Source organism: Zingiber officinale, chromosome 7A (genome assembly GCF_018446385.1).
Source record: "Zingiber officinale cultivar Zhangliang chromosome 7A, Zo_v1.1, whole genome shotgun sequence".
Taxonomy (NCBI): Eukaryota; Viridiplantae; Streptophyta; class Magnoliopsida; order Zingiberales; family Zingiberaceae; genus Zingiber; species Zingiber officinale.
In genome coordinates, this window is record NC_055998.1 from 28,570,004 (window position 1) to 28,580,723 (window position 10,720).

Below are 10,720 nucleotides of genomic sequence, written 5' to 3' on the forward strand. Positions count from 1 at the left end.
TGCCTTCCAGGCAGTGGTCTCAACTTATCATCAAAAAATCAAGTTCCCAATCAGCAACTTAATAGGTGTAGTAAAGGGTGACCAGCTGGCATCTCGAAAATGTTATGTGGATGTGGTTCAACTTGAGTCGCGAAAAGCTCAGAAAACCATGGAAACTCTACAAATTGCACAGGAGTTTCCTCTACCCTTACCAGATAAAGAGGAAAAGTCGCACCGTCATGAGGAAGATGAGCAAGAAGAGATTTGCATTCATCCCAAGCGAAAGGATGGTGTCACAAGAATCTCCGCCAAACTGGAGCCAAGATTGAAGTAGCAACTGCTAGATTACCTGAGAGAGAACTATGATGTCTTCGCCTAGTCACCAAAAGAGGTCAAAGGTGTTTCTCCTAATCTGATGGTGCACAACTTCAATATCTTACCAGATTCATGGCCGATAAAACAAAAGAGAAGACACTTCAGTGCCGAGTAGAATCAAATTATTCGAGCAGAAGTGGACTAACTATTGAAGCAGGATACATAAAGGAAGTACAGTTCCCTGCATGGCTTACTAACATAGTGTTAATACCAAAACCGAGCAAGAAGTGGAGAGTGTGTATTAACTTTCAAGACTTCAATTGAGCATGCCCGAAAGACTTTTATCTCTTCTTCATATAGACTAAATGGTGGATTTCATCTTAGGATGCGAGTATATATGTATGTTGGATGCCTTTCAGGGATATCATCAAGTCAATGCCTATCCTATCGTGGAACTCGCCCTTCTGAATCTTCTTTCTTTGATTCGTCTCAATGCTTAGGGTAGGGATAGATCTTTCATAGTTTCGCATTGCGACTCTTCTGACAATGTATAAAATGGGACTAGACCGACATCCCACCACAGGCTTTGCTCTCGCTTGGCTGACTCCCACCTATCTTTGCAGGTAACGCCCCAGCCCGAGCGGGCTCCACTCGGACCAAACCGGGAACTCTACCAGAATTGCCCATCGGGTTGATGACTAACTCCACAGACCACCGGATGTCCTTTCAGCGTGCTTTGTCCTCACTCGTACGCACCCTGGAAAACTTTCCAGGTGGTCACCCATCCTTAGATTACTCCAGGCCAAGCATGCTTAACTTTGGAGTTCTTAAGTTTGGGCTTTTGAAAAGAAAGGTGCACCTTGGTGATATGGATAGTACCATCTAACTTTTTAAGCCATACTTAACCAGAATTTCAGAACCGAGGTATTACAATCACCCCCACTTAAAGACACAACGCCCTCGTTGTATAACCATGAATCACACCATAGATAAATCCCAGAATCTGCACCTTGGAAAACTTCCCAGGTGGTCACCCATCCTCATATTACTCCAAGCCAAGCACGTTTAACTTTGGAGTTCTTAAATTTGGGCTTCCGAAAAGGAAGGTGCACCTTAGTGATATGGATAGTATCATCTAACTTTTAAGTCATACTTAACCAGAATTTCAGAACCGGGGTATTACATTGCATGCTTCTGCTCTCTCTTGTCTAGCTATGACTCACCACCTCTATCTATTTTAATTAGCTTAACATCTACCTCTCATCTTCTACAACTCAATCTTTCGCAGTCAACTGCTTCACTATCTAGAATTTCACTGCTAAAGTGGTGCACTCTCGGTAAGAGAAGGGCTTTCTCGATTCAAGCACGAATGAGCGCGATCTCTAAGTCACTCAGTTTTTCTAAAGTTCACTACGGCCTCAGATGATTAGGCATACGCTCGATTGGATCGACTGTAGGGTGAGGGTATCCCCGATAGGCTCGAGCACATGCGAGAGGGAGAGGGAGAGAGAGAGTATGTATCTGTTTGTTGTTAGAAGAGCATTTGTGAATCTTTCATAGGCCCATAGCCATTTACGACCTGTTACTTGCCTCGACCAAAATATAAGGGAAGGGCTAGGGATAAGATCTTTCATAGTGTGTTTTTTGAATCTTATGGTCATTCACGTAATACTAGTGAATTTGCTGAGAGAGAGAGAGAGTGTGTGTGTGTGTGTGTGTTTTGTTTTGCTGGGATGACCTAGTTGTGATAAAATATTTAATAGGGAGCGACGTGAGTTCATTCCAAGATCTTTCTATGTTTCGTTGCAACATTCATGACTACGGTATGTTTCATCTACAGTCATTCATGAAGGTACGAGTGCTTAGACATGCGATGGGGTGAAAGGTACGAGTGATTAGATGTGTGAAAGGGTTGCCTTTGGGGCAATTGGAGACTCTCAGATGAGGTACGAGTGCTTAGACGTGTGACATCGACATGCCATAGCTCTAGTAGCCCAATCTTTCTTAATGAATCTCTGTAGCATCATAGGTTAATGAGGGGAATTGAAATTGTCTATCTTTTGTCATATGTAGGATTGAACCCTAGCTCCCATTGACTTTTAAAGATCAATAAAAGTTGAGTTCCATCATTGCTGATGAAACATTTTGTTATACAGTGATATTGTTCGGTCTTAAGAATGTAGGAGCCACTTATCAAAGAATGATAGATCGAATATTTAGACACCAGATCAGGAGAAATCTTGAAGTCTATGTGGATGACATACTGATAAAGACAGTCCAAGATAAAGACTTGGTTATGGACATCCAAGAAACTTGCAATACTTTGAGAAGGCATGGAATCAAATTAAATCCTAAGAAGTGTATCTTCGGAGTTAAGAGCGGATGCTTTCTAGGGTACATGGTGACCGAACGAGGAATCGAGGCTAATCCTGACAAAGTCGAAGCTTTGTATGTATGACTCCTCCTTAAAACCTTCGGGAGACTCAAATATTGTTAGGCCAAATAACCATTCTATCAAGGTTTATTTCTTGAATAGCTGATCAAAGTCTGCCCTTTTTTAAAATCCTTTGTAAGGCTTCAAAGTTTGAGTGAGATGCCAAATGTGATTAAGCCGTCAACAAGCTCAACGAATATCTCGCTAGATTGCTTATACTATCCAAACCAGTGGTGAGTGAGACATTATTTCTATATTTATCTGTGACCGAGTAGGCTGTTGACTCAGTCTTGTTATGGGAGAAAGGTATCATTTAATACTCTATATATTCATTTATTGAAAAATATAAAAATAAGATATTCCCTATTGGAGAAATTGGCGTTGGGGTTGGTTTTAACTGCTCGGTGGTTAAAGCCATATTTTTTGGCTCATTCTATCATTGTTCTCACAAATAGCCAGCTCAACTGGGTTCTTATTAACCCTTAAATCTCTAGGTGACTTGTAAAATAAACAACTAAGCTGGGAGAATACGACATTCAATATCAACCCCACACGATAATTAAACTCAAGCTTTGGAGGACTTTATGGTGAAAGTATCTAGTCCAGATTGTGAAGAGACCTAGAAGGTATATGTAGACGGTTCTTCCAATCGGTTGGCTGGTGGAGTAGGAGTTTTGTTAATTTCACCTTGGGGAGAAGTTATATAGTTGGGTGTTCGGATTAAATTTCGAGCATCTAATAATGAGGCTGAGTATGAAACTCTGCTGTCTAATCTCCAGAAAGCAAGAAGAGTAGGAGCCGCTCGGATAATTATATATTCTAACACACAACTCGTGGCACAACAATTGGACGGTACTTTTGAAGTCCAAAATGAGCGGTTGAGAAGATATATAAAGGTGTTTGGGCAATTAAAAATTAACTTCCAAGAAGTAAGCCTTCAAAATATTTCTCGAGCAGAAAATATGAAAGCAGTAAAGATGGCAAGTGCCTTGGATTTGTGGACGTTGGATGGCCCGAGCTCTTAGATTTTATACATAGCTCACATAGGCAATACTGAGCGGGAGGAAGATTAGTGGATTCCTATGATTTCTTTCCTCTTGAGCAGAACATGACCGGCCAACTCAAAAAAAGCTTGGCTATTAAAAAGAAGAGTTGCTCAATTTATCCTGATCAGGGAAAAATTATAATGCTGAGCTTTTGCTCATCCTTTACTCAAATGCCTTGGACCTAATGACACGGATTATGTCATGAGGGAAATTCATGAAGGCATTTGTGAAAATCATATAGGAGGAAGATCAATAGCTCGAAAGGTGTTATTAATTGGATGGATATTATTGGGTTACATTACTGGTGGACACAGCTAAATTTGCAACCTCTTGTGAGCACTGCCAAAAGCATCAACTCCTGTCACACCGCCCTACCAAGTAGCTTAAAATCTCCACTATGTCATATCCATTTGATCAATGGGGAATGGATATAGTGGGCCCTTTCCTGATCGGTCCATGTCAGAAGAAATTCCTATTAGTTATCGTTGACTATTTTTTCAAGTGGGTAGAAGTTGAAGCTCTTGCTCAAATCACAGAAGACGTAGTTATAAAAGTTTCATGGCAAAACATTGTTTGTCCATATGGGATTCCTCACAAAATAGTATTCAATAATGGTTTGCAATTTAAAGGATGCAAGCTGTGAGAATGGTGTGAAGGACTTGGTATTTAACAAGCTTTCACCTCTATAGCTTATCCTCAGAGTAATGGGCAAACAAAAGTTGTTAACTAGAAAATTATTCGAGGTCTCAAGATCAAGCTGGACCATGTGAAAGGTAGTTGGGTTGAAGAACTGCCCAACATCTTGTGGGCTTATCGAACAACTCCCAAAGAAAGCACTGGCGAAACTCCCTTCCATTTGATTTATGGAGTAGAAGTAGTGGTGTTGGTCGAGGTATGAGAAGAATCTGATCGGAGGTAAAATTATGATGCACAGCAAAATGCCAAACAATGCCTCATTGACCTAGGTAAATGAAAAAATAACCGCTCGACTCATCGCATACAAACAAAGAATGAATTAGGCGTATGATAAAAAGTCAAACCGATAAGGGATGTCAGCAAACTTGACCCTCAATTGGGAGGGGCCCTTATCGGGTGATTGCCAAATTAAGCATAAGGAGCTACTATCTAGAAGAGATAAATCGAAAAAAAACTACCTTGACCCTGGAGTGCCAACCATTTACAACTCTACCGAAGTCAATGAAGCTTATATCCTTCATAATTTTTTGTAATAAGCGTATGCTCTTGTTTGAAAATAAAGTCAGCCTTCTTTTTCCATAGTGCAAAGATATCCTACTAAAGATAGGATTTAACCTTCCTGAGCGGAAGCTAACCGAAGACATCCTCCTAAAGAGAGGGTTCAATGTTCCCGAGTGGAAGCCAACTAAAGTTATCCTCCTAAAGAGAGGGTTCAACCTTCCAGAGCAGAAGATAACCGAAGATATCCTCCTAAAGAGAGGGTTCAACCTTCTCAAGCGGAAGCTAACCAAAGATATCCTCCTAAAGAGAGGGTTCAACCATCCCGAAAGGAAGCTAACCAAAGATATCCTCCTAACCTTCCCGAGCAAAAGCTAACCAAAGATATCCTCCAAGAAGAAGCTAACCAAAGATATCCTCCTAACCTTTCCAAGCGGAAACTAACCAAAGATATCCTCCTAAAGAGAGGGTTCAACCTTCCCAAGAAGAAGCTAATCGAAGATATCCTCCTAAAAAGAGAGTTCAACCTTCCTGAGCAGAAGCTAACCGAAGATATCCTCCTAAAGAGAGGGTTCAACTTTCCCAAGCGGAAGCTAACCAGAGGTATCCGCCTACATGAAAGGGTTCAACCTTCCCGAACAGAAGCTAACTCAAGCTCTTGGGTAGACAACCATAATTGCTTAGTGATTAGCCATTACTCAACTGAATATGCAAAAGCTGGAAACAACCAGTCTACTAATTGAAGCAAAGTAGAAATTATACAACAAAAAGACAAAACATAAAGTTTGTACAGAGCAAGGTCCCAAGAGCCTCTCAAAGTGTCTCCCCCTATCGTATATAGTTTTTTCAGACTTAGGTAGTTCATCTCACACTTTTTTTAAATTGAGAAAGTCTAAGTTAGTGCTTGGAGGGATTAATCCTACTCGGATGAACTACTGAGATGCTCCTTTATACCCTTATTTTAATCTCTTCAAAATCTGAGCCGCTAGTAGATCATAATATTCTTCAAACTTTAAAAATTCTACTTAAAAAGCTAGCGATGCCCCTCCTCTTCGGCTTGATAGGAAGCCAAGTCAAATTGGACTTCCTCTAGTTGAGCTGTTACATTTGTCTCATCATCAAGAACTGGCGTGAACCTATGAAAGATGATCGGAAGGAGTGGAGAGAAAGAGCTACCAAATCACTGCGAGGAAGCAGGCTTTTGTACGCTTCCTTTACAACGGTCATATCCTAATCGATTGGTCAATTGATTGGGGAGGCTTGAATCAATCGACTGATTGATTCAGAGCGTCTCTGTGCTCTACTAGAAAAGGACTGAATTGATCGACCGATCGATTCAGGCTTCCTCACATTCGCGCGAGAAAACCAGCCCCTAATCGATCACCCGATCTATTGGTGGTTGATCGATTAGGGATCGTTCTGTGCTCATGGCTTCACTTCCCAATTGATCAGCTGATCGATTGGGTTACTGTTTTTCATAGCACTGTGCCCAATTGATCAGCTGATCGATTGGGTTTGGTCCAATTTGATCACTTGATCAAATTGACCAACCCTAGCTTGCCCGAGTCTAATCTAGGGCTCCCAAACCTAACGTCCGGTCAATCGTGACCTATTGGGACTCCTCGTGCCTAGCATCCGGTCAACCTTGACCTGTTGGGACTTCTTCACCAAGTGTCCGGTCAACTTTGAACCACTTGGACTTACCATCTTATGCCAAGTGTCCGGTCCTCCATGACTCACTTGGACTTCCTTCCACTAGATGTTCAGTCACTCTTGACACATCTGGATTTCCTTGTGCCAAGTATCCGGTCACTCCTTTGACCTACTTGGAATTCCCAACATCAGATGTCTGGTCAACCTTGACTCACCTCGATTTCTATGTGTCTGGCTTCATTCACCAGGACTTTCCATCTACCTAACTTCACTCACTAGGACTTTCCATCTGCCTGGCTTCACTCACCAGAACTTTCCCACTACCCGATTTCACTCACCGGAACTTTCCCTGCCTAGCTTCACTCACTAAGTCTTTCACCAGGATTTCCAACTACCTGGCTTCACTCACCAGGACTTCCACTTGCCTAACCTCCAGTTAAGAATTTCCAAGTTAAGTATTCGATCACTCATTTAACCTACTTGACTCAGTTTCACATCGAATTGATCAAACCTTAACCAAAGGAGAATTGCACCAACAATCTTCCTAATTGGACGATTGCTCCTACAATCTCCATATATTGTCGAACATCGAAATCCCAATATCAAGACTCAAGCTTGAGCCAACTCAAGCTTAGTCAATTTGGTCAACCTTGACCCAAGGATATTGCACCATTAGTTATTGTTTTACACATTTCATTGTATGATATGCTTCTCTCTGAGGTTTTCAGAAAGAAGAGTTTTAGTGGATTTCCCAACTATGCGATCAAGGATCGCAGACCTTGGAGTAGAAGTCGACCTAGGCTTCGAACCAAGCAACCAAAACAAGTATCTATTTTTCACTGTGTTACTTTGTTTTAAAAAGAAAATGAGTGTTTTTAAAAAGCGATATTAACTCCCCCCCCCCCCCCCTCTCTATCACACTCTTTCAATCCTACATATTTTAACTCATTAACTTGACAATTCAAATTAGAATTCTCTTTCTCAAGTTGTGACACCTAAGATGAAGTTCCAACTTTACTAGCCTGAGTCGATGAGTCTAAGTTAGTCATTTCCTTAAGGTCTTTGACCTCCTTAAGTAAAGTCTTAACTTTGGACTTATAATTAGCTAGAGTCGTAGTCAAATAAGCAATAGTAGAATATAATTTTTCAATAATTCAATTTGTTACCTCGTCAACTGACTCGTCTAAGTCGCTAACCTGACTTGAATTTGATGTTAAGTTGTACTTTGACTTTGATTCTAAACTTTAATCTTCTTGAATTACTATTAGTGTTAACAGGTTGACATGATCTGAGTCTAATTCAGATTCAGATGATGACTCGCCCTAAGTAGCTTTCAATGCCTTCTTCTTCTTTATCTTCTTTTCAAGTTCATTTTCTTTTTCATCCAATAAGGGGCAACTAGTTCTGAAGTGTCATTTCTTCTAACATTCAAAACATCAAACGTTCACTAGGTCCTTGTTCGAGATCTCCTTATTTACAAATTTTTAAGTAAATTTCTTTCATCTGATCCTCCTTTTGACTAAGTGTGTGACTTATGAAGAGAGATCGTCTTCATCAGATGTTGACTCGGGCTCAAATTCTGACTCAGTTTCTTCTTTGGATTTTCCTACAATCAAAGATATATCCTTCTCTTTTTTTTATCAAGATTAGTATGTTCATAAAGTTCAAAATCACAAAAAAATGCATCTAACTTAATAGTGGATAAGTCCTTAGATACTTTGTAACATCGACCATAAATTTGCATAAAGTAGTCCTTGGAAATACCTTAAGTGTATACCTAATCAAACCATGATTGTCTACATGTTTGCCAATTCTATAGATACCATTTAGTATCTCTTGAAAATTCACCCTCTTTTATTTGAGTATTTTAAAGCTGACTTAGTAATAGATCCTTTTTAGTAGTTCTTGGGTCAGCTGAACCTTCATGTATTTTAATTAGTTTCTCCTAAAACTATTTAGTGTTGCTACATTGGCCCACTTTGGTCAGTTGTTCTTGTGTTAGCCCGCCCTACATTGTAGTTGTGACTCTAGCGTTAGCTTAAGCTTTTTTCTTATCATCGCTTGTCTAGTTTTTTAAAAGAACTGGAGTGCCATCTAGAGTTCTAGGTAGCTTAGAGTCTATCTTGATGATAAGATAATTTTCTATATCATTTATCAGATAGTATTTCATTCATTTTTTCCAATAGGTGAAATTGTCGCCATTGAAAAATGGTGAGCGACTTGTGCTGAAACCTTCCTACAAGGATATATATCACACCCCGAGAATATACTTGTCCACCAAACTGGACAGTACCCCCTAGTGAAAATGTAAGAAATAATCAATATCAAATCAATATGAAACCAACACATACACCAATGCAATATAAAAACACCAAGTTATAAATATCAATGTGTGTGTATATTGTTAGTGTGATCTTGCTCCATGCATCATTTACTTTTGATGTTTGGTTAAATAAGTTTAAGTTAGGCAATGTTGGTGATCTAATATAAATGTTGAATAAGTAGGTACAAAGGAAAGCCAGGTATAAAGACTTGGCAAGGAAAGTCCAAGAAGATAGCCTTGGTGGATGAAGTCCTGGAGCGTGACTCTTGGCAGTGAAGTCTCAGAGGTGCGGCCTCTTGGTAAAAGAAGACTTAGCATGATGAAGCCGAAGGAAGCACTTGAAGGCAAGTGCAAGGATCACGAGTCATGGGCTTTGAAGCATCCTAAGGGCGCGAGGCTAATGGAAGATGCTTGAAAGTATAAGTCTAAGCTAAGGGTATGTTTAAAGTATGAAAGATCATGCTTGAAGTGTTGTACTCTCATATTAAGAAGTACTAGTCAACTAATACCCAATCCTAAAACTAACAAAGAGTTGTGTCGAGTACCAGTCGACTGGTACTGGTACCAGTCGACTGGTAAGTGACCGTTACATGTTGATGACAAGAAATCCTATAAAATCTAAAGTGTCATTGAAGCCCATCAGTTGAATAATGTGGACAGCAGTCGACTGATGTTGGGAAAAATATAAAATATATTCTTGGAGCTTGGAGATAACTCACTTGCTATTCTAATTTTCAAAGCTCTCTAAGTGATCTCCAAGTCTATAGATTCTCAACCTCTTCCTCCCAAATTCATTCTTTAATCTTATAAGAGGAAGAGATCACTTTGTAAGGGTTTCTCCAACTTCGTGTTTGATTCAAAAAGGAGAAGAGCATAGTGAAGCTTGATCATGTGTGCGTGGAGCCTTGGATTAGTCACCTCAAGGAGATGGAGACCAAGTAAATCGCAAGGAGTTAGCATTGTATTATTGTTTTCATTTTTGGCATTCCTTGGCTCTTGCTTCCCCTAACCAGTTGTATGCAAGAAATTGAAGAAATACTATTCACACCCCTCTAGCCGGACACAAAGGTCCCAACAAGTGGTATCAGAGACAAGTTAGCCTTGGAAGAACTCACCATCAATTGAAGCATCAAGATGACATTCAAGAGGGTTATATCACCGCTTGACCACCATTCTTCGACAGAAATGATTGCACATATTGGAATGATAGAATGGAATATTATTTAATGAATGACATTTGAAAATTGGTTTAGTGTTGTTAATGGATTCGAAAAACCAAAGGATGAATTTGGAGCACTTCTTCCAACTAAAGATTGGACAAAGGAAATAATAAAGAAGGCTCAAGCCAATGTAAAATATGTTGGATCGATACGCACGTGAGAGGCGGGGTGAATTATGTGATTTTCAAAAACTCATTTTTTCAATTTTAAAATCATAAGTATGAGCAATAGAAAATATGCATGAAATTAGAATTTAAAAGACACGAGAAAGACACAAACAGTTTACTTGGTTCAGAGCCTTCGGCGACTCCTACTCCAAGACCCAAGTCTCGTGGACCTATTGACGGATAATCCACTAATGATCTCTTTCGATACCTCCAAAAGAGGAAATCGAGTACAAAAGAAAGTTCGAACAAGTGCAACAAATTGCATTTGTCCTTCTGCAGTAATCAAGTACACAAATGAAAGGTTACTAACACTCTAGAAATAGAAGTAGGAGCACTCGTGTGTCGGTGTCGGTCTGCCAGCCACGATCAGAAATTTTCGGAGCAGTTGT